The sequence below is a fragment of the Halichoerus grypus genome, chromosome 7 (genome assembly GCF_964656455.1).
Source record: "Halichoerus grypus chromosome 7, mHalGry1.hap1.1, whole genome shotgun sequence".
In the NCBI taxonomy this organism is placed as follows: Eukaryota; Metazoa; Chordata; class Mammalia; order Carnivora; family Phocidae; genus Halichoerus; species Halichoerus grypus.
The window spans coordinates 103,770,573-103,791,081 of record NC_135718.1 but is presented as its reverse complement, the minus strand read 5'-3'; the positions used below and the strand labels follow the sequence as shown (position 1 = coordinate 103,791,081).

The window sequence follows — 20,509 nt, the reverse complement described above, 5'->3', positions numbered from 1 at the left end:
ACTGGCTTAGTACAGTAAATAGCTCCATAATGAACTAGACAATAATGTGTTTATTACTTCATGAAACTCTTAAAAGGTCTTATAAACAAAGGCATTATAAACAAGATCTAAACCATATATACTACGAATTTAGACATTTCAATCATTACAGCACAAACACCTAAATATCAAAGAAAAGTAGCATTTATTTATCAAGAACTATTCAATCATTTTATAGTCTCCAACTATACTCAACACCTTACAACAGTGGTTCTGAAGGACAGGCAAAGGAATCCCAAATATCATGGATAGAAAAGGGAAAAAGGACTAGTCATAATAAGAATCTGTGTTGTCAAAAAAGTTCCTAGCTGATTGTGATATGTATATTCAACCATTTTAAATATGCCCATCCTGAAGGACTTACACTATAGAATCTCCTTAACTAATTTAATTTACACATACAATAATTTAATACTTATTAAATTATTAAGTGACAGGGATTATGGCAAACAATGAAAATACATTCATATAAAATGGAATTTTCTGCTCTCCAGAAAAGATGCCAACCACATGCCCAGAACTCCAAGAATATCTATATAGACCACAACAGATTTGCTTAAAAGTACAACATCAGCAATACTGTGTTATGCTTAAGAAACAGGTAATAAAGCAGTATGGCAATGAGAAGGGTTATCTATGTGCATCAGAGGGGTTATTTGTGAATAACCGAAATTAAGAAGTGAACAAATTCTGTAGTTTTGTTTTTTTTTTAAGATTTTATTTATTTATTTGACAGAGAGAGACGCCGCATGAGAGGGAACACAAGCAGGGGGAGTGGTGAGGGAGAAGCGGGCTTCCCGCCAAGCAGGGAGCCCGATGCGGGGCTCGATCCCAGGACCCTGCGATCATGACCTGAGCCGAAGGCATTTGCTTAACGACTGAGCCACCCAGGCGCCCCAACAAATTCTGTAGTTTTTCAAAGTACATTAAGTGGAGGGACACCTGGATGGTTCAGGTAGTCAAGCATCCAACTCTTGATTTTGGCTCAGGTCATGATCTCAGTGTTGTGAGATGGAGCCCTGCATCAGGGCACCATGCTGGGCATGGAGCCTGCTTAGGATTCTCTCTCTCCCTCTCCCTCTGCCCCTCCCCCTTCTCTAAAAAAAAAGAAAAGAAAAAGAAAAAAAAGTACATTAAGTGGAGCACTGAAGGATTCTTTCATGAAGAGGAATCTAAACATACCTCCCACTATCCACCATGGGTGAGATGGGGTAGTGTCTGAGTTTGGGACTAAACCTACTTACAAGAGCTCAAGCTCTAATAAATATTGACAATGGGGGTCATTAAAGCCTGACTGTAAACTCTCAACCACTAGAGTCAGGCACACACACAACTGGGTTTAATCCTGCCTCCACCATTTACAAACTTTATGACCTTAGGCAAATAAATCTCTCTGAACTTCACTGAGTTTAAAACAGGAGAAATAATAATCTACCTAAGAGTTGTTGGGAAAAATTAAATGATGTTATATATGTAAAAGCACTGAGCATACTGTCTGGCACTTAAAAAAAACAAAGCTGAATACATATTAGTGAATATCATTTATTGTTCTTTTCTGTGATACTACGAACCCTGGCTCAGTTATTACAGGGGCATTAGCAGTACCATCTACCTTCAACTTATTTGAAGATTTAGTTCGATCCACAGCCATCTCTTATAATACATCTCAAATTCAGGGCACCTGGGAGGCTCAGTTGGTTAAGCACCCAACTCTTGATTTCAGCTCAGGTCATGATCTCCGGGTCGTGGGATTGAGCCCTACATCAGGCTCCATGCTCAGTGTGGAGTCTGTCCCTCTCCCTCTGCTCCTCCTCCACTAATTTGTTTTCTCTCTCTCCCTCTCTCTAATAAATGAACAAATAAGATCTTTATTTTTTTTTATTATGTTATGTTAGTCACCATACAGTACATCATTAGTTTTTGATGTAGTGTTCCATGATTCATTGTTTGCGTATAACCCCCAGTGCTCCATGCAATACGTGCCCTCCTTAATACCCATCACCGGGCTAACCCGTCCCCCACACACCTCCCCTCTAAAACTCTCAGTTTGTTTCTCGGAGTCCATAGTCTCTCATGGTTCGTCTCCCCCTCCGATGTCAGATAGACATCTCCCCCTTCATTTTTCCCTTCCTTCTCCTAATGTCCTCCATGCTATTCCTTATGTTTCACAAATAAGTGAAACCATATGATAATTGACTTTCTCTGCTTGACTTATTTCACTTAGCATAATCTCCTCCAGTCCCATCCATGTCGATGTAAACGTTGGGTATTCATCCTTTCTGATGGCTGAGGATTATTCCATTGTATTATATGGACCACATCTTTATCCATTCATCTGTTGAAGGGCATCTCGGCTCCTTCCACAGTTTGACTATTGCGGACATTGCTGCTATGAACATTGGGGTGCATATGGCCCTTCTTTTCACTACATCTGTGTCTTTGAGATAAATACCCAGTAGTGCAATTGCTGGGTCATAGGCTAGCTCTATTTTTAATTTTTTGAGGAACCTCCACACTGTTTTCCAAAGTGGCTGTACCAACTTGCATTCCCACCAACAGTGTAAGAGGGGTCCCCTTTCTCCACAACCTCTCCAACATTTGTTGTTTCTTGCCTTGTCAATTTTTGCCATTCTAACTGGTGTAAGGTGGTATCTCAATGTGGTTTTGATTTGAATTTCCCTGATGGCTAACGATGATGAACATTTTTTCCTGTGTCTGTTAGCCATTTGTATGTTTTCTTTGGAGAAGTGTCTGTTCATGTCTTCTGCCCATTTTTTGACTTGATTATTTGTTTTTTGGGTGTTGAGTTTGATAAGTTCTTTATAGATCTTGGATATCAGCCCTTTGTCTGTAATGTCATATGCAAATATCTTCTCCCATTCTGTGGGTTGCCTCTTTGTTTTGTTGACTATTTCCTTTGCTGTGCAGAAGCTTTTTATCTTGATGAAGTCCCAAAAGTTCATTTTCCCTTTTGTTTCACTTGCCTAATAAGATCTTTAAATAACAATTATACATCTCAAATTCTATCTTACACTACGACCAATTCTGGGGTGGAAGGAAGAGACCTTCCACTATAAAAATGAACAGGAAAAAAACTTCACATCCAAAAAGATTTAATTCAAATTATGGATACTTGACCAAGCAAAAAAAGCAAATTTCTTCTGAAATAGATTTACTATAAGATACAGGAAAATGTGTTTATAAAACTTCTAGTTGATGTCCTCAGGACAATTGAAGAGAGAATTATATACATGAAACTAGAGCACGAAGTTATAAAGAAGGAAGATTAGGAAAAATTGCAGAGACAAAATAACATGATTTCCAAAGGCAAAACTGAAGCAGATCTGGATTAGATACTTCAGCAGAACAAATTAATAAAGAAATAAGATAAAAACTTAAAAACGCATCCCAGAATGGATAAAAGAATTAAATATAGGGGCGCCTGGGTGGCTCAGTCGTTAAGCATCTGCCTTCAGCTCAGGTCATGATCCCAGGGTCCTGGGATCGAGCCCCACATCGGGCTCCCTGCTCAGTGGGAAGCCTGCTTCTCCCTCTCCCCCACTTGTGTTCCCTCTCTCGTTGTGTCTCTCTCTCTCAAATAAATAAGTAAAATCTTAGGAAAAAAAAAAAGAATTAAATATAAGTGCTGAGTAAGAGAAATATGAAGATCAGATCCAAAAGAGACAATCTAAATTTTAAAAAAATAACAATTCCAAAGGGGAGGGAAAAAAAAAAAACTGAAGTGAGAGCTGTAATAGTGAAGCCTATAATAAAAATAATAATTCTTAAACTATACCAGGTACAATTCTTTACATAAACTTTACATAAGCTCTTTTAATTCTACTTTCAAGTAAGTCTGTTATTATCTCCATTTTACAGAGGAGTAAACTAAGAACTTTACCCAAAGTCGCTAGTATCATGGCACAAATTAGAAACCAAGCAATCTGGCTCCTCAGTTTGTAGTCTCAATTACTATACAACGTCCCTCAAAGAAATATTAGAAGGAGACACTTGGTGGCTCCTACGAATCCCTGTGGGCTCCTTCGCAGCTCCTCTCAACCTCAACTTTGCCATGGCTTCCACTGGTCTACAAATCCTGGGGATCATCCTAACGCTGCTTGGCTAGGTGAATGCTCTGCTGTCCTGTGCCCTGACCCTGTGAAAGGTGACTGCCTTCATCAGTAACATCATTGTGGCGGCCCAGGTGGTGTGGGAGGAGCTGCAGATGTCCTGCATGGTGCAGAGCACAGGTGAGATGCAGTGCATGGTATACAACCCACAGCTGGTGCTGCCCCAGGACCTGCAGACTGCTCACGATCATCCTCCTGTTGGCTCTGCTTGGTCTGCTGGTCTACCTCACTGGAGCTAACTGTACTACCTACATGGAGGACAAGGACTCCAAGGCCCATTGGGTGCTTTTCTCTGAGATTATCATTGTCATCTCAGGGATCCTGCCCCTGATCCCCACAACTGCTGCCAGCCCACACAACCATCCAGGACTTCTACAACCCCCAGGTGGCCAAGGCCCAAAAGTGGGACGTGGGGCCTTCCTCTACCTGGGCTGGGCAGCCTCTGGCCTTGTGTTGCTGAAAGGGGAGCTGCTGTGCTGCATCTGCCCCTTGGGAGGGAGGGGCTCCCAGGACTCAAACCATGATATGGCCTGACACTTGGAATCCGTTGCACATGTCACCTCTCAGAGTCCCTCTGAGTACCCCACTAAGAATTTTATCTAATTCTGTGTGTTTGTGTCCTTACACCTGAAGTGAGTCTTTTGTAGGCAGCATATAAATGAGTCTTTTTTTATCCATTCAGCCACTCTATGCTTTTTTATTGAAAATTTAGTCCATTTATATTTAAAGTAATTATTGATAGGTATGTACTTACTGCCATTTTATTGTTTTCTGGCTGCTTTCTAGGTCCTCTCTGTTCCTTTCTTCTCTTGCTCTCTTCCCTGTGGTTTGATGAGGGGTTTTTTAGTGGTACACTTAGACTCCTTTCTCATTATCTTTTGTGTATCCACCATACATTTTTGCTTTGTGGTTACCATGAGGCTTATATATAACAATCCATAACAGCCTATTTTAAGTTGATAACAACTTAAGTTTGAATGCATTCTAAAGCTCTATATTTTACTCTCCCCTACTCTTTTATGTTTTTGGTGTCACCTTTTACATCTTACCTTGTATATCTCAACTAAAACTGTAGTTATAGTTATTTTTACTATTTTTGTCCTTTAACTTTCATACTAGCTTTTTAAGTGATTAATCTACCACCTTTATTATATATTTACATTTACCAGTGATATTTATACTTTCATATGCTTTCTTGTTACAACCTAGGGTCCTTCTTCTTCAGCTTAAAGAAGTTCCTAAATAAAGCTTCTTATAAAGCTGGTTTAGTATGATGAACTCCTTTGCTTTTGCTTGTCTGGAAAACTCTTGATCTCTCCTTCAATTCTGAATAACTTTGCAGGGTGAAGTTGCTTTCTTTCAGCACTTTGAATATATCACACCACTCTCTTCTAGCCTGCAAAATTTCTGCTAAAAAATCTGATAATCTTATGGGGGTTCCGTTGTATGTAACACATTGTTTTCCTCTTGCTGCTTTTAAGAGTCGCTCTGTCTTTAACTTTTGACATTTTAAATTATAATGTGTCTTGGTGTGGGTCTCTTTGGGTTCATCTTTTCTGGAACTCTCTGGGCTTCCTGGATCTAAATGTCCATTTCCTTCTCCAGGTTAGGAAAGTTTTCAGCCACCATTTCTTCAAATAAGTTTTCTGCCCCTTTCTCTCTCTCCCTCTTTTCCTTCTGGGACCCCTAAAATATGACTGTTAGTCCACTTGATGTTGCCTCATTCTTCCCTTAGAGCTAGATTCACTTTTTCATTCTTTTTTCATTTTGCTGCTCTGATTAAATGAGTTCCACGGCCCTAAATTTGAGTTCACTGATCCTTTCTCCTGCTTCATCTAGTCTGCTGTTGAACCCCTCTATTATATTTTTCAGAGCCGTTACTGTATTCTTCATCTCTGTGACTTCTATTTGGTACTTCTTTATACTGTCTCTTTGTTGAAGTTCTTACTGTGTTCATACACTTCTCCCAAGTTCGGTGAGCATCTTTACAACCACTACTTTAAACACTTTATCATGTAAATTACTTATCTCCATTTCATTATCATTTTTTGAGGTTTTATCTTGTTCTTTCATTTGGAACATATTCCTCTTTTTCCTCATTTTGTTTGACTGTGTTTGTTCCTATGAGATAAAAATGCCTCTTCCATCCTTGAAGGAATGGTCTCATGTAGGAAATGAACCTTACCATTCAACCATACTGTAGTTCTTAGTTCTCTTGAACCTTTGTGATTGTCCAAGCAGCCTATTTTATTCTTAATAGGTCCCAACTGTTGAGGATATGCCAAGACCTGTGTCCAAAACTGGGAGGGGGGGGGGAGCGTCTTAGCACCAAGAATCAGGATGATTGGAAGCCAGACCCCCAGGCAGCAGCTTTTCAAGTATACAAACATATACAGTCTTGTGAAACTACAAGCATAAACCCTGCTAGCCACCAGACCAGGCAGTCTGGAGGTGTCCTCTGGGCAACAGTTGCAAAAATTGGTATGTAAAACTGGTTCAACATTCAAAAATCAATTAATGGAATCCATCACATCAACCAAGCTACAAAAGAAAAATCACATGATTATATCAATAGATGGAGAAAAGCATTTCACAAAATCTAACACCAATTCATGATAAAAACTCTCAGTACACTGGAATGAAGGAAATGTCTTCAACCTTGATAAAAAATATGGTCACAGATGACATGATTGTCTATGTAGAAAATCTGAAAGAAATGACCAAAAAAACTACTAGAAGTAATAAGCAATTACAGCAAAGTGGCATGCTACAGGGTTAACATACAAAAATCACTTGCTTTCCTATATACCAGCAATGAACAAGTAAAATTTGAAATTAAAAACACAATACCACTTACAGTAACACCCAAAAATTATATACTTAGGTATAAATCTAAAAAATTATGTACAAGATGTGTATGAGGAAAAACTAGGAAACTCTGATGAAAGATATCAAAGAAGAACTAAAGAAATGGAGAGATATTCCATGTTCACGTATAGGAAGACTCAATATTGCTAAGATGCCAGTTCTTCCCAACTTGATCAATGCAATCCCAATTCAAATCCCAGATAACTGCTCTGTGGATATCAACAAACTAATTCTAAAGTTTATAGAGAGGAGCACCTGGGTGGCTCAGTCGTTAGGCGTCTGCCTTCAGCTCAGGTCATGATCCCAGGGTCCTGGGATCGAGCCCCGCATCGGGCTCCCTGCTCGGTGGGAAGCCTGCTTCTCCCTCTCCCTCATCCCCCCTGCTTGAGTTCCCTCTCTCGCTGTGTTTCTCTCTGTCAAAAAATAAAATCTTTTTTAAAAAATAAAGTTTATACAGAGAAGCAACAGACCCAGAATAACCAATATAAAACTGAAGAACAAAATTTGAGGCCTGACACTACCTGACTTACTGTAAAAATACAGTATTCAAGATAGTATGTTATTGGCAAAAGAACTGATAAATAGATCAATGAAACAAAATAGAACCCAGAAATAGACTCACATATATACAGTCAAGCAATCTTTGACAAAGGAGCAAAAGCAATACAATGGAGAAAAGACAGCCTTTTTAACAAATGGTACAGAAACACTGGACATCCATGTCCAAATAAAATGAATCTAGACATAGACCCCCCTTCACAAAAACTAACTCAAAATGGATCACAGACCTAAATGTAAAATCAAAACTATAAAACTCACAGAAGATAACATAGGAGGAAATCTAGATGACCTTGGTGATGACTTTTTAGATACAACACCAAAGGCATGATCCATAAAAGAAACTGATAAGCTTGACCTCATTAAAATTAAAATTTTCCTTTCTGCAAAAGATACTGCTAAGAGAATGAAAAGACAAATCACAGACTGGGAGAAAATATTTGAAAAAGCCGTATCTGACAACAGACAGTTATCCAAAATATACAAACAATTCTCAAAACTCAACAATAAGAAAATAACCTGATTTTTAAAATGGACAAAGACCTTAACAGACACCTTATCAAAGAAGATTGTCATCAGGGAAATGCAAATTAAAACAATGAAATACCACTAAACACCTATCAGAGGGGCTAAAATCCAGAACACTGACAAGACCAGATGCTGGCAAGAATACAGAGCAATAGGAATTCTCATTCATTACTGGGGGGAATAAAAAATGGGACAGTCACTATGGAAAACATTTTGGCGGTTTCTAACAAAATGAAACATACTCTCACCATATAATACAACAACTGGGCTCCTTGGTATTTACCAAAAGGAGCCGAAAACTAACGTCCACACAAAAACCTGCACATGGATGTTTAGAGAAGCTTTACTGATAATTACCAAACCTTGGAAGCAACAAAGATGTCCTCCGGTAGGTGAATGGATAAACTGTAGTACATCCAGACAACGGAATACTATTAAGAGCTAAAAAGAAATAAGCTATCATGTCATGAAAAGACATGAAGGACACTTAAATGCATATTTCTAAAAGAAAGAAGCCAGTCTAAAAAAGCTACACACTGTATGATTCTAACAATATAACATTCTAGAAAAGAAAAAAATATGTAGACAGTAAAAAGATCAGTGGTTGCCAAGGGCTGCAGAGGTAATGAAAAAAGCAGACCACTGAGGATTTTTAGGACAGTGAAACTACTCTTTGATACTAAAATGGTTGATACATGTCATTATATATTTGTCCAAACTCAAATAATATATAACACCAGAGTGAACCCTAATGTAAACTATGGGCTTTCAATGGTAATCATGTGGCAATGCAGATTCATCAATTTTAACAAATGTACAACCCTTTGAAGAATGTTGATAAGAGGGAGGCTGTGCATGTGTGGGGGCAGAGGGTATACGCAAAAATCTGTGCCTTCTGCTCAATTTTGCTGTGAACCTAAAAATGCTCTAAAATATAAAGCCTATTTTAAAAAATAAAATAAAGTTGTAAGTCAGATACATCCTCCTCATAAGAGGGGCAAACTCCCCTGCTTCAATCCCCACCAAAGTACTGCAGCAATTGCCAGAAAGCTCAAATTGCTTTTTTCTTCTTATTTTTTTTATTATTATGTTATATTAATCACCATACATTACATCATTAGTTTTCTTTTTTAAAACAATTCAGTGGGTTTTACTATATTCACAAGGTTGTACAGCCATCACCACAGTCTAATTTCAAAACATTTTTATCACCCCAAAAAGAAACTCTGTACTCACTTGCAGTCACTCCCCCAATCCTCTTCCCCCCCTACCCCCCCATCCCCCCCACCCCCAGCAAACTCTAATCTGTTATCTGTTACAACTTCTCAGCCATTCCTGACTGTTGAAGAAACCGTGTCTAGCGGTGCCTGGGTGGCTCAGTCAGTTAAGGGTTTGACTCTTGATCTTGGCTCAGGTCTTTATCTCACAGTTTTGAGTTTGAGCCCCTCACTGGCCTCCACACTGGGCATGGAGCCTACTTAAAAAAAAAAAAAAAAAAGACTGTCTAGTGCATGCCTGCCTTCCAGGTGCCAGGTAAGTGATGATAATCTCAGCACTTTTTCAGGGGAGCAGTACAGAACCAACAGGTCAATTTCCTAGAATCAGTCCCTGAGATATAATCCTACTGAAAGGCTCAGGCTTTAGAATTAACTGAAGCCTATTCCTGTATATTAATTCACCACCATCACCATTACTACTGGGGAGAACAGAACAGTTAATACCAACTGAATCCTCATTCAGATCAGAGTTCAATTTAATAGATGCCAAAGCCAAGCTGGTCAGTGTTGATCCCAAGCCAGACACTGAGAATGACTGGTTTTGAATCATAACTTCTAGCCCAACCAGTTTTATGACCTTGGGCAAATAACTTAATCTCCCTAAGTCTTAATTTTTTTTCAGATATAAAATAGGGAAGATAACTGTACCCATCTCACAGAACTAAAATGAGTTATCATAAGTAATGTGCTTAGAACAACACACAAGTACTTAATGAATGATATTTGTTATTGGTATCTATATCATCTACCTATTAAAAGATTCTTATATGGGGTCCAAATATGACTATCAAAAAAAAAAAAGCACTAACCATGGTTGGACCACATGAAATTGCCAATACATGACATTTTTTGACCTATAAAAATGATAATTTCATGTGGTTCAATCTAATATATACTTCTAAAAGACAAACCTAAAACAAAAGTACACAGAAAGTTAAAAAAAAAAAGTATAAGTCATATCAGCAAATCAAAACAAAAAGGATACTGAGACTGGTAGATTCAAAATCAGAGTGTAATTGAGGCCAAATGCATTAAATAGGACAAATAAGGTCTTTTATAGCGATAAATAGTACAAGCCACACTGAAAATCTCTTAATCGAAAGCCTTTATATACCAAATAGTATAATATCAAATAATAAAGCAAAAACTGTTCAAAATACAATGAAAGATTGATACACAATTCAAGCAGAAGACAACTTAGCTGTGAACAAATCAAATGCCTAAGAAATGAAGATACAGATGTGAAGTTTAATTGGTATGGTTAATTAACAGATATGTAAAGAAATACTAAACTATCATTCTGGCCAAACATAAAGGTTCATTTTCAGAACAGAATATATCCTAGACCCCACCAAAAAAAAAAGACAATTTTCAGAGTACAGATTGCTTAGGATATTTCTCTGACTACAATACAACTAAACATCAATTAGAGTTTATATCAAGTAGAGGGGATCTTATTTGCTCATTTATTGACGAACATTCCTCAATCTTGACTAGAATATATGATCTGTCTGGGGCACTGCAGCTTCCCCAGCACCTAAAAGAATGTCTGACACACGGTAAACACTACGTAAATATGTACTGAATGAAATTAAAAAACACTAAATACTCAGGACAATAAAGACATCAAAGCTATAATCATAGATGGTTTAAAATGTAAAAATGAGAATGCTACATATAAAAATATTTCTGGTTTTGTTCCAAAATACCTTTATAGTAAGTATTATTGTATAAAACAGTCATAATCTGAAAGCATCAACTGAAAAACTATTAAAACTAATAAGAGTTCAGAAAAATAACAGAGTTCTTATGACACATTAAGTACACAAAACAGTGCTAGTCATTATTGTTACAAATGTTTCTCTTTCACACATTTGATAGTTTTGTACTTTATATAATGACACTGCCTGAGTTTCTTATGCCAAATGCACTAATTCATATCCACAGGGCAAAGATTATTTCCTGCTCTTCTATGGTAACACCATCAACCCCAGAAGAGAAAGGCCCAATCTCCTCTGCAGCACTGCCCATCAAGTAAAATGCCTATCTTCACCACTACCATGGGCAGGCGCGAGATCCCATCCAAAAGCTTCCTGGCCAACAATACAGTAAGAAAGTGACTGGGCCTCCCTCCCTAGGGAACCTGAATCCCTGGAAAGAATCTCAACCAGCTACAGGATTTATCTCATCCTAAAAGGAGCATCTGTTATCTAGAGTTTTCACATTTTCTTAGTTACTTATAACTAGAATACACCTACCCCTCCCACACACATAAATCAAATTATTTATTTTTTGAACATTTTCTGAAATATAGTCTCTATGAAAATAGGAAATAATCAGTATTGTTTTTATTTTTAAGCAAGCCTGCCAGACATAAAATATACAAATTCAATAGCTTTCTTTTAGGCCAGCAGTATCTCATTACACCTAAAAGAGGGTGAGAGGAACCCATTCAGATAGCTAATAAAATAAGAATAAACTTATATAGAGAGAACTTATAAAAAATACTAGTAAATTCTACTGAAGTACTTTAAAACTCCAATAATCAGAGATACACATAATTTTCCAGGATAACAGAATTCAGAAAATAGCCATTATGTAACTACATATTGTAAAGATGCCAGTTGATTTACAGGTACAATCTAATTCCACCAAAATTTTTAAAAAGAAGTTCTTCGGGCAGCACCCGGCTGGCTCAGTCAGTACAGCATGCAACTCTTGATCTCAGGGTCATGAGTTCAAGCCCCACACTGGGTGTAGAGATTACTTAAAAGAAAAAACAGAAAGTTCTTGTGAAACTTGATGCAATAATCTAACCTTTAGGAAAGTGGTTAAGGGCATGAGCTCTACAGTCAGACTGCCTGGGTTTGAATCCTACTTCCTGAGCTTAATGTGATCTTAAACTAAGTATTAAACCTATCTGTATCTCAAGATTTTCATCTGTAAAACTGTGATATAACACCAACATCATGGGCTTGTTATGAGGACTGAATATGCTAATACATGTAAAAAAACTGGACTTTTACATGCTCCGTAAATACCTATAAAGTAGTATCAACATCTGGAAGAAAACATGCAGGAAAATAATCAAGAAAATGTGGGGGGAAAGGAAAGAAGGTATACTGCCAGAGAGAGGATAGATTAACTGAAATTATGTAAGAGTGGTGTAAGAAATCAGAGGCAAATCAAAGAAACAGAATAGAAAATTCAAGAGCCTACCAGCTAATATTTTGGTATACAATAAGAGTAGCATGTTACAAAGCATTCGTGAAAGGACAAGTTCATTCAAAACATTAGTGGAAGGAGGGAATATTCAATAAAAGTTGATGGCACAGGGCGCCTGGGTGGCTCAGTCAGTCAGGCATCTGCCTTTGGCTCAGGTCATGATCCTGGCGTCCTGGGATTGAGCAGCAGGGAGTCTGCTTCTCCTCCTCCCTCTGCCCCTCCCCAGTACTCATGCACTCACTCACACTCTCTCTCTCTCTCAAATAAATAAATAAAATCTTTAAAAAAAAAAAAAAAGTGATAAGACAACTGGCTATTAGGAAAAAAATTAAATGTGATATCTACCAGAAATGAAACTCCAAACAAATGTCAAAAGGATTTTGGTTCTTAAATGACTAGGACAAAAACTATGAATATTTCTGATATCAGGGTAGGGAAGAAATAAGCATAATGCCAAAGAAGAAATCATAAAGAAAAAGACTGATAAACTTCATAAAAATTTAAGACTTCTGCATATCAAATAATATGAGAAACATTTAAGGCAAAAGTTTGAAACATGACAAAATGGTACAAGTTGTCAGGGAGAAAAAAAGATGGAATACTCTGATTGAAAATGAAATAAAGGATATAAAAAAACAAATGACCAACAACCATATTATATTTTCTAGCATCCATTCATTCTCCCTCTCCTTCAGTTGTACAGCAGCCCCAGAACCTAGCCTCTGGAGGTGGGGATAAGGATGCAGGAGGAGGAAAGAGGGCATGTCTCTAACTGAACTCCAAGCCAATTAACTTAATACCTTTTACTGTAACACTTTGTTCCAAGAGGAGCACTAAGTCTTAAGCCAATTAACATGGCATTTTTCCTAAGAACAGTACAGGAAAGAATATAAGTGTCTCATCAGATTAAAACCACAAGAGAATGTAGTGGAGAGGAAAGAGAGGCTGTCCTCCCTCTGGACGTTTAGCATATAGATATGAGACCTATAAGAGATTGCAGGTGTCAGATACAGGGTAAAGAACAGAAGACAGGGAGGGAGGAAGGTTTTGACTTCACTAGAAGCTAAAGAACCTGAAGAGACATGCTTTGCAACTAATGAGAACTGCATTTTAGTGTGAGTCAAAAATAACAATAAACTGGAATATACCACTTATATTGTTTTTCAGAGAATCTGCTATTAAGGCATATAATAAGTTAGACAAAGTAGACAAAGCTAAATTCTGTAAGTACTGTTGATCTCTATTTACTTGTATATAAAAACAAACTATTTTCAATGACAAGGAAAGTAAATGTGTTGGAAAATTATAATGCCCTGTACAAATCTCTCAGATATAAAGGTAAAGCTTCCCTAAGAATGAAGGTAATTATTTGAAAGAACTACAGCAGTTTATAAAATGCTTGCAATGACAGTATCATGAGTTAAGAAAAATCTTTAGTTGATCTATAAAAAATAATTTTTATATTAAAACTTAATTAGTCATGTAAGAGGAAGGAGTGAATAATTAAGCTATCAAATAAATGCTCCACTGTCAAAGAACAACCATCATTCAGCTTTATGGCAAAGTCACCCAAAATGATATTATTTTCTATCTTCTCTTATTCTGAAACAGAATAAAAATGAAATTAGTGCAGAAATAGATGTTTGAGGACTTCCTGAAACTGGTAAAACAGTTTTCCCTCAAGAGAAGATCCAGCTGGGGCACCTGGCTGGCTGTCAGAAAAGCATGCCACTCTTGATCTTGGGGTTGTGAATTCAAGCCCCACAACAGGTGCAGAGACTACTTTAAAAAAAAAAAAAAAAAAAACTGAATAAAAAAGAGAGAGAAGATCCAGCTGTTAAAATTTACTGAGCACCAGTGACTAATGTGAAAAATTCAGGTGCTCAACCAACCACTCTAAACTGAGACTACAGCAGAACTCCAAATGAATTAACAAAAAGTCAGAGATAAGCCCAAAGACAAAATAGGGTTTCCTTAAAGCAGAAAAGAAAACCAGAGGTAAGTTCATCTAAATATGGTAAAAGATATGTATACTCTACCTGGAATTAGTAGTATACGACTTGTGAACATCTAAAACCACCCAACTATACACTTTAAAATGGTTAGTTTTATGGTATGTGAATCAAAAAAAAATCCGTATAACTGACATTTACATGCAAAACCTTCCAAAAAGATAAGGAAAATATATGTAAAATGACTGTTAACTCATCAGAAGTTTTGTGTTTACCAAGAATCTATTATTAGCCTGCAGTTTCTGTATGTTCCAAGATTTCTTTTCTCAAATAAAAGGAGGAAGGGGACACACGTACAAATTTTGTCATCTTCACAAGCCATGAGATTTGAATATCTGAATGAACATGCAGACCCTTTGGTAACATTCTCCATAAACAGTCTGTACATCTGCGAACTTGTGACAGCCTGCTGTAGTTTCAGTTCAGAGTGGATAATCATCTGGTTTTTTCAGATTAGTCATTGGTGCTCAGTAAATTCTAATGGCTGGATCCTCTCATGGGAAAACTGCTTGTGCCTTTGCAGACCTAGCCTGGAAGCTGAGCTGCCTGATCTCAATGACAGCTTTGTTCATACAATAAAGAATGTGACTATAGTCACCTGACACTTTTGATTAGGAATTCTCTGCTTCCTAGACAAGACAAATCCTATGTGGTCTCCCCCAAACAGAGAGATGACTGTACATATGCTTTGTACTATGCTTTCTATCCTGTATATCCTGGAAAAGAGAAATCCTGCTCATGTGGGGTTGTTTCTAGGATGTAGAGGCATGAGCAGGATTTCTCTTTTCCAGGATATACAGGATAGAAAGCATCCAGGGGAAGTGAGAATAGCATCTCTTTGTCTCAAGCCCAAACAGATGCTGCTTTTGCCTTTGTTCTACAAAAATAAATAAGAAAACACAAAAAAGTATACTCTAATATACATTAATTTGCATTTCATATAAAATTCTATAAATAAGTAAATATTAAGATGTTATTAGGAAGTTTTATTTTCATAGAAAAAGTATAATTGACTTGATGGTAGACTAAGTCCTCAATTCAGATAGCCATCAGTGTCAAGGAAAAAATCTAGCCAGGTGGCTCACATTGCCAAGAAAATACTACTGACCTGAATTACAGGCACCATGCCAATAATAATTACCATTTACTGAGTATCTATGTATTTATCATACTTTTGAAAACTCTACAAGGTAGCTATTATCCTCATTTTATAGATATGAAAACAGGAAAAGAATAGTTAAGTAATTTGCCCAAGGTCAGTGTTAGTATACATCTGAGGCAAAACTCAAAACCAACTCAACCAGACTCCAAAGATACCGCTTTTCCCACTCTGGAATAATGCCTCTCAAAAGAAAATGCATAAAATAATAATATCTAACACTGAGTGCTTATTTTGTACTATGCACTTTACATTCCATCTCATTTAGCCCTCCCAATATAAGGCAGAGCTAAGATGAATTCATTTTTATAAGTGAAGAAACAACAGAACACTAAATGACTTATCCAAAGTCACAAAACTAGTATAGCAGTCCACCCAGGGAAGCAGTATTCACCACAAACACACACACACGCACACACGCGCGTGCGCACACACACACATAAGTACTATCACTTATTAAGCTTATCATGTAGCAGGCACTGTGCTATATACTTTTCTTTCTCATATAATCCCTCAAAGAGCAACAAAGATAAAAATTGAGATTTTTTTAAAAGTTCAACTATTACTCCTCAGATTTTTAGTCCTAATTTCAAAGAACTTTTTAAAATGTTGAGTTTAAGACAAAAAGTAGCCTATACCCAGAAGACAAATTTAGAGAGTCCACAATACCTCAAAAATAGAAATTCAGTATGCTGCCAGAATTTTACCAATTGTACAATCTTCCTTAATCCTCAATTGCAAACAGATCCTAAACTAGCATGACTAACTCTGCTTTCCCTTTAGTAAACATAGCTCGTAGTTATTACTAGCATTTACCATTTTGCTATTTGTCAGTTGCTTTGCCAGGAGCTTTCTATTTGTTAATTAATTGTTAACTGAGATTAAAAAGGAAGTAAGTAACCAACCCAAGAACCACACAAGCAGTAAGCAATGGAATGAGATGCAAACCCACATCTACTCCAAAGTACCAGTCTTGAAATATTCCATACCTTAAAATCTAAGGACTTTACTATGTGATATATCCAGATTGAAGAAGGGAGGCGGGCACAGAGTTCCTACATTTAAGAGTAGGAATAATCTTGGAAACCAGAAACTAGTCACTCCATCCTTGAATTATTTGAGAAACACTTAAATGATTAATTGGTTAACAAAAAGTACAAGAACATGGGACATTGGATAAAAACTAAAAATTTCTATAAAAGGTTAGTCATGACTTTCCAACTTGGAGATAATAGAACTATAATGTGTCATAATTCCTGAAAATTACCCCCCAAAATGGAAGAAAAATAATTAAATATTTGCCCATAAGATGCCAAAGAATTTTTTTTTAATGTGCATGCCATGGATTAATTAATTCAAACATTTACTGGACATCTACTATACACTTAACACTACAGAATGGAAATTTAGAGATGAGTCAAACCTGTGGGCTCTCTATGCCCTAATACCTACAATAATGCAGGGGGTCTCAGCAGCTTCTCAATTTGCCACATACACCTTGTGTATTATCTAATCTCTTTAAAAATAAAGGAAAACAGGGGTGCTTGGGTGGCTCAGTTGGTTAAGAGTCCAACTCTTGATTTTGGCTCAGGTCATGATCTCAGGATCGTGAGGTGGGACTCCACACTGGGTATGGAGCCTGCTTAAGATTCTCTCTCTCTCTCTCTCTCCCTCTGCCCCTCCCGCCCTCCCCCCATGCATGTACACACATCCTCTCTAAAAAATAAAAATAAAGGAAAACAAAAAGTTTAGCCCTTCCAAACAATTCTCCCCCACTCCCCAAAAACACTGCTTGGCCTCTTGAGCAAACCATTAATCCTAGCCATTACTGACCTTGAATACAAAATAAAAATAAGAATATTTCAAAATATAGGAATTAAAGGGACAGCACAAGTTGCACATACCAGTTTCACAAATGGAAGCATTCATCTATAGGAGGCTGAACAGCTCTTACCACTGGTTCCTTAAATCACACTGCAAGTCACAAAGCATGCAGGTGTTTTTGTAAACTTAACATAAATAAAACAAAAAGAAAATGAAGTTAAAAGAAAACCACTCGTTATTTGATTTCAGAAGTTAATTTTTTCACTACACATTCAGACAATAATTACTTCCAAAATCTTAGGAAAGAGCCTTCATGATCTGATGCTTTTAAGGAGAAAAAAAGAAAAAGTGACCCTCATCTCTAGTCAAAATATCTGCCACTAAAATTAATCTTACCTGAATTCAAACATTCCAGGCTTTCCACAACTTCAATCATTAGGATAACAATTTTCAACTCTGTACTGATTTTTATGAACAAGATGGAAGAAAGATATAAAACAAAGTTCTAACTAGTTATACTGATTTGTATTTTTATCCTGAAACTAAATCCCACTAAGAAGTTACAAAATGCTTTAGGTTACGGAAGTAAGTAAAGTGACCTCCCTGGCTCACAAGTCTAACTACTGCTACATTTTAAAGATTATTTATTTGAGAGAGAGAGCGTGGAATGAGCAGGAATGAGCATGTGGCAGGGAGGGGAGCAGAGGGAGAGGGAGAGGGACAAGCAGACTCCGTGCTTGAACTGAAGTGAAACCAAGAGTCAACCAACTGAGCCACCCAGAACCCCTCTAACTATTGTTACGTTTTATTTTATTTTTTTAAGATTTTATTTATTTATTTGACAGAGAGAGACACAGCGTGAGAGGGAACACAAGCAGGGGGAGTGGGAGAGGGAGAAGCAGACTTCCCACCAAGCAGGGAGCCCGATGTGGGGCTCGATCCCAGGACTCTAGGATCATGACCTGAGCCGAAGGCAGACGCTTAATGACTGAGCCACCCAGGCGCCCCCTATTGTTACATTTTAAAGCCACAGTTAAAACTAAACTTCAAATATAAAAAAGTATGCCAATATAGTCTAAAAGATTCAAGCAAGTACAAATGTACAAAATGTTCAGTCTAATTCCATCAATTAATAAGCTAAAAGTTGGTAGAGATGCCCCAACATGAGAGTCTCAGTTAAGTTGGGAAGACAGATTCTGGTTTTCCCAAGACATTTTCATATTACTATATTGCTGGGAAATTTGAAGTTCAGTTTAACCAATAGTTAAGTTTTAATATAGTTAAGTTACAGCTGAGATAACAGTAAAATAAGCAAGTATTTCTACCATAAAAAACATAGCATAGCATAGGTTATAAATACAAAATAAAAAACTGTTCCTAATGGGTATGAATAGGCCCAGATAATAAATACATAGCCGTAAACACAGTAAACCCAAGCAATCCCTTCTTGAGTCCCAAAGTTTACACTTGGGAATTTAACAATTGTAAACCAACACCCAAGCACAAATTGAGAAGTCAAGGGTTTTCTTTTTCCCACTTAAATTTTCCAGCTTATCTTTTTAACACACAGCTAAATGTTATTTGTTGTATTTTCTTCCTAAAGGCAAAAAAATGAGGCAGAAATTCTCTCCTGCTTCTGAGCAAAGGAAATCACATAAAAACTCAAATATTTTATGTCAAAGTTACCACCTTTAAACCAAATCCTACAAATGGAAAATTATTTCCAAGAAAATTAGCACAGAAACCAGAGTAGTTAACTCCACATCTGAGCTTCACTTTTTTTCAAATATTAACAAATAATTTTTTCCCACTAGTCAGAACCCATCTCAGCACCTTAAAATTCTATCGCTGACTTTATTTTTTATTTATGTGTGTCATTTAAGTAATTTGTACCTAACATGCTAAATATTAATAGCCTTTCGGGCGCCTGGGTGGCTCAGATGGTTAAGCGTCTGCCTTCGGCTCAGGTCATAATCCCAGGGTCCTGGGATCGAGTCCCGCATCGGGCTCCCTGCTAGGCGGGGAGCCTACTCCCTCTGCCTCTGCCTCTCTCTCTCTCTCTCTCTCTCTCTCTCTCTCTCTCTCTGACTCTCATGAATAAATAAATAAAACATTAAAAAAAAAATATTAATAGCCTTTCATAATGGTCCCAGCACACTTCAATAACACCTGATGTTATGACAAAGCAGAAGATAAAAGTTTAAAAATGAAAAGATGAAGCCTTTCACAAGTTGTCATAGTTTTGTCAAAATATGTCAAACTTCTATAAGCCAAGAACATACCTCAATGTGTCCTATCGAGAGAACGATGAAAATAAACAGTTGGAGAAACACAGACATGAAACATATTTGACATATCCTGAAATGAAACTCAAGTACTACAATCTGAAATAAATTCTAATCTGTTTCAGATACAGTTATCTAGTACCTATCCATTGTACTTTGGGGGAAAAAAATTCTCCATATCCTCCTTGCTTCGCAAAAGTACAACAGTATCCCAAATCACAGGTCACAAAGAGATGTACTTATACATGTTGTAGAAGATTCCTATGTAACCTAAAAATAAGAAAAGGAGTGGTCAGAGGGCAAGGCTGTCTGGGCAGTGGGGATATCCAAGAGCATCCTAATGGACCAAGGCTGAGTTCTATAAAAATATCTTCATTTAACTATAGTAACAAGGCATTTTCCAGCAGTCTAAATACTAACTTCTAGTTCCTATCTCCTCACTTTCTGGTTTCCAACCAGTAATGCATCAAAATCCCCCACAGGAACTACTGTCCTTTCAGCTCAGTTCCACTATGAGGTATTTTCTACCTTTCAAAGTGAAAATTTTAGATTAGCATACTTCATAATGCAGAGTAACTTCTGCAAAATAATTTTTTTTAAATAA

The 20,509-nt window shown here is 37.1% G+C and overlaps 1 protein-coding gene and 1 pseudogene across 3 annotated transcripts in view; one reads left to right on the top strand and one right to left on the bottom strand.

Moving 5' to 3' along the window:
- Positions 1-20,509, bottom strand: part of RABGAP1L (RAB GTPase activating protein 1 like) — a 748,424-nt gene that overhangs the window by 700,963 nt on the left and 26,952 nt on the right. The gene's annotated exons all lie outside the window — the stretch shown is intronic.
- LOC118526413 (claudin-6-like) lies at positions 4,112-4,772 on the top strand (annotated as a pseudogene).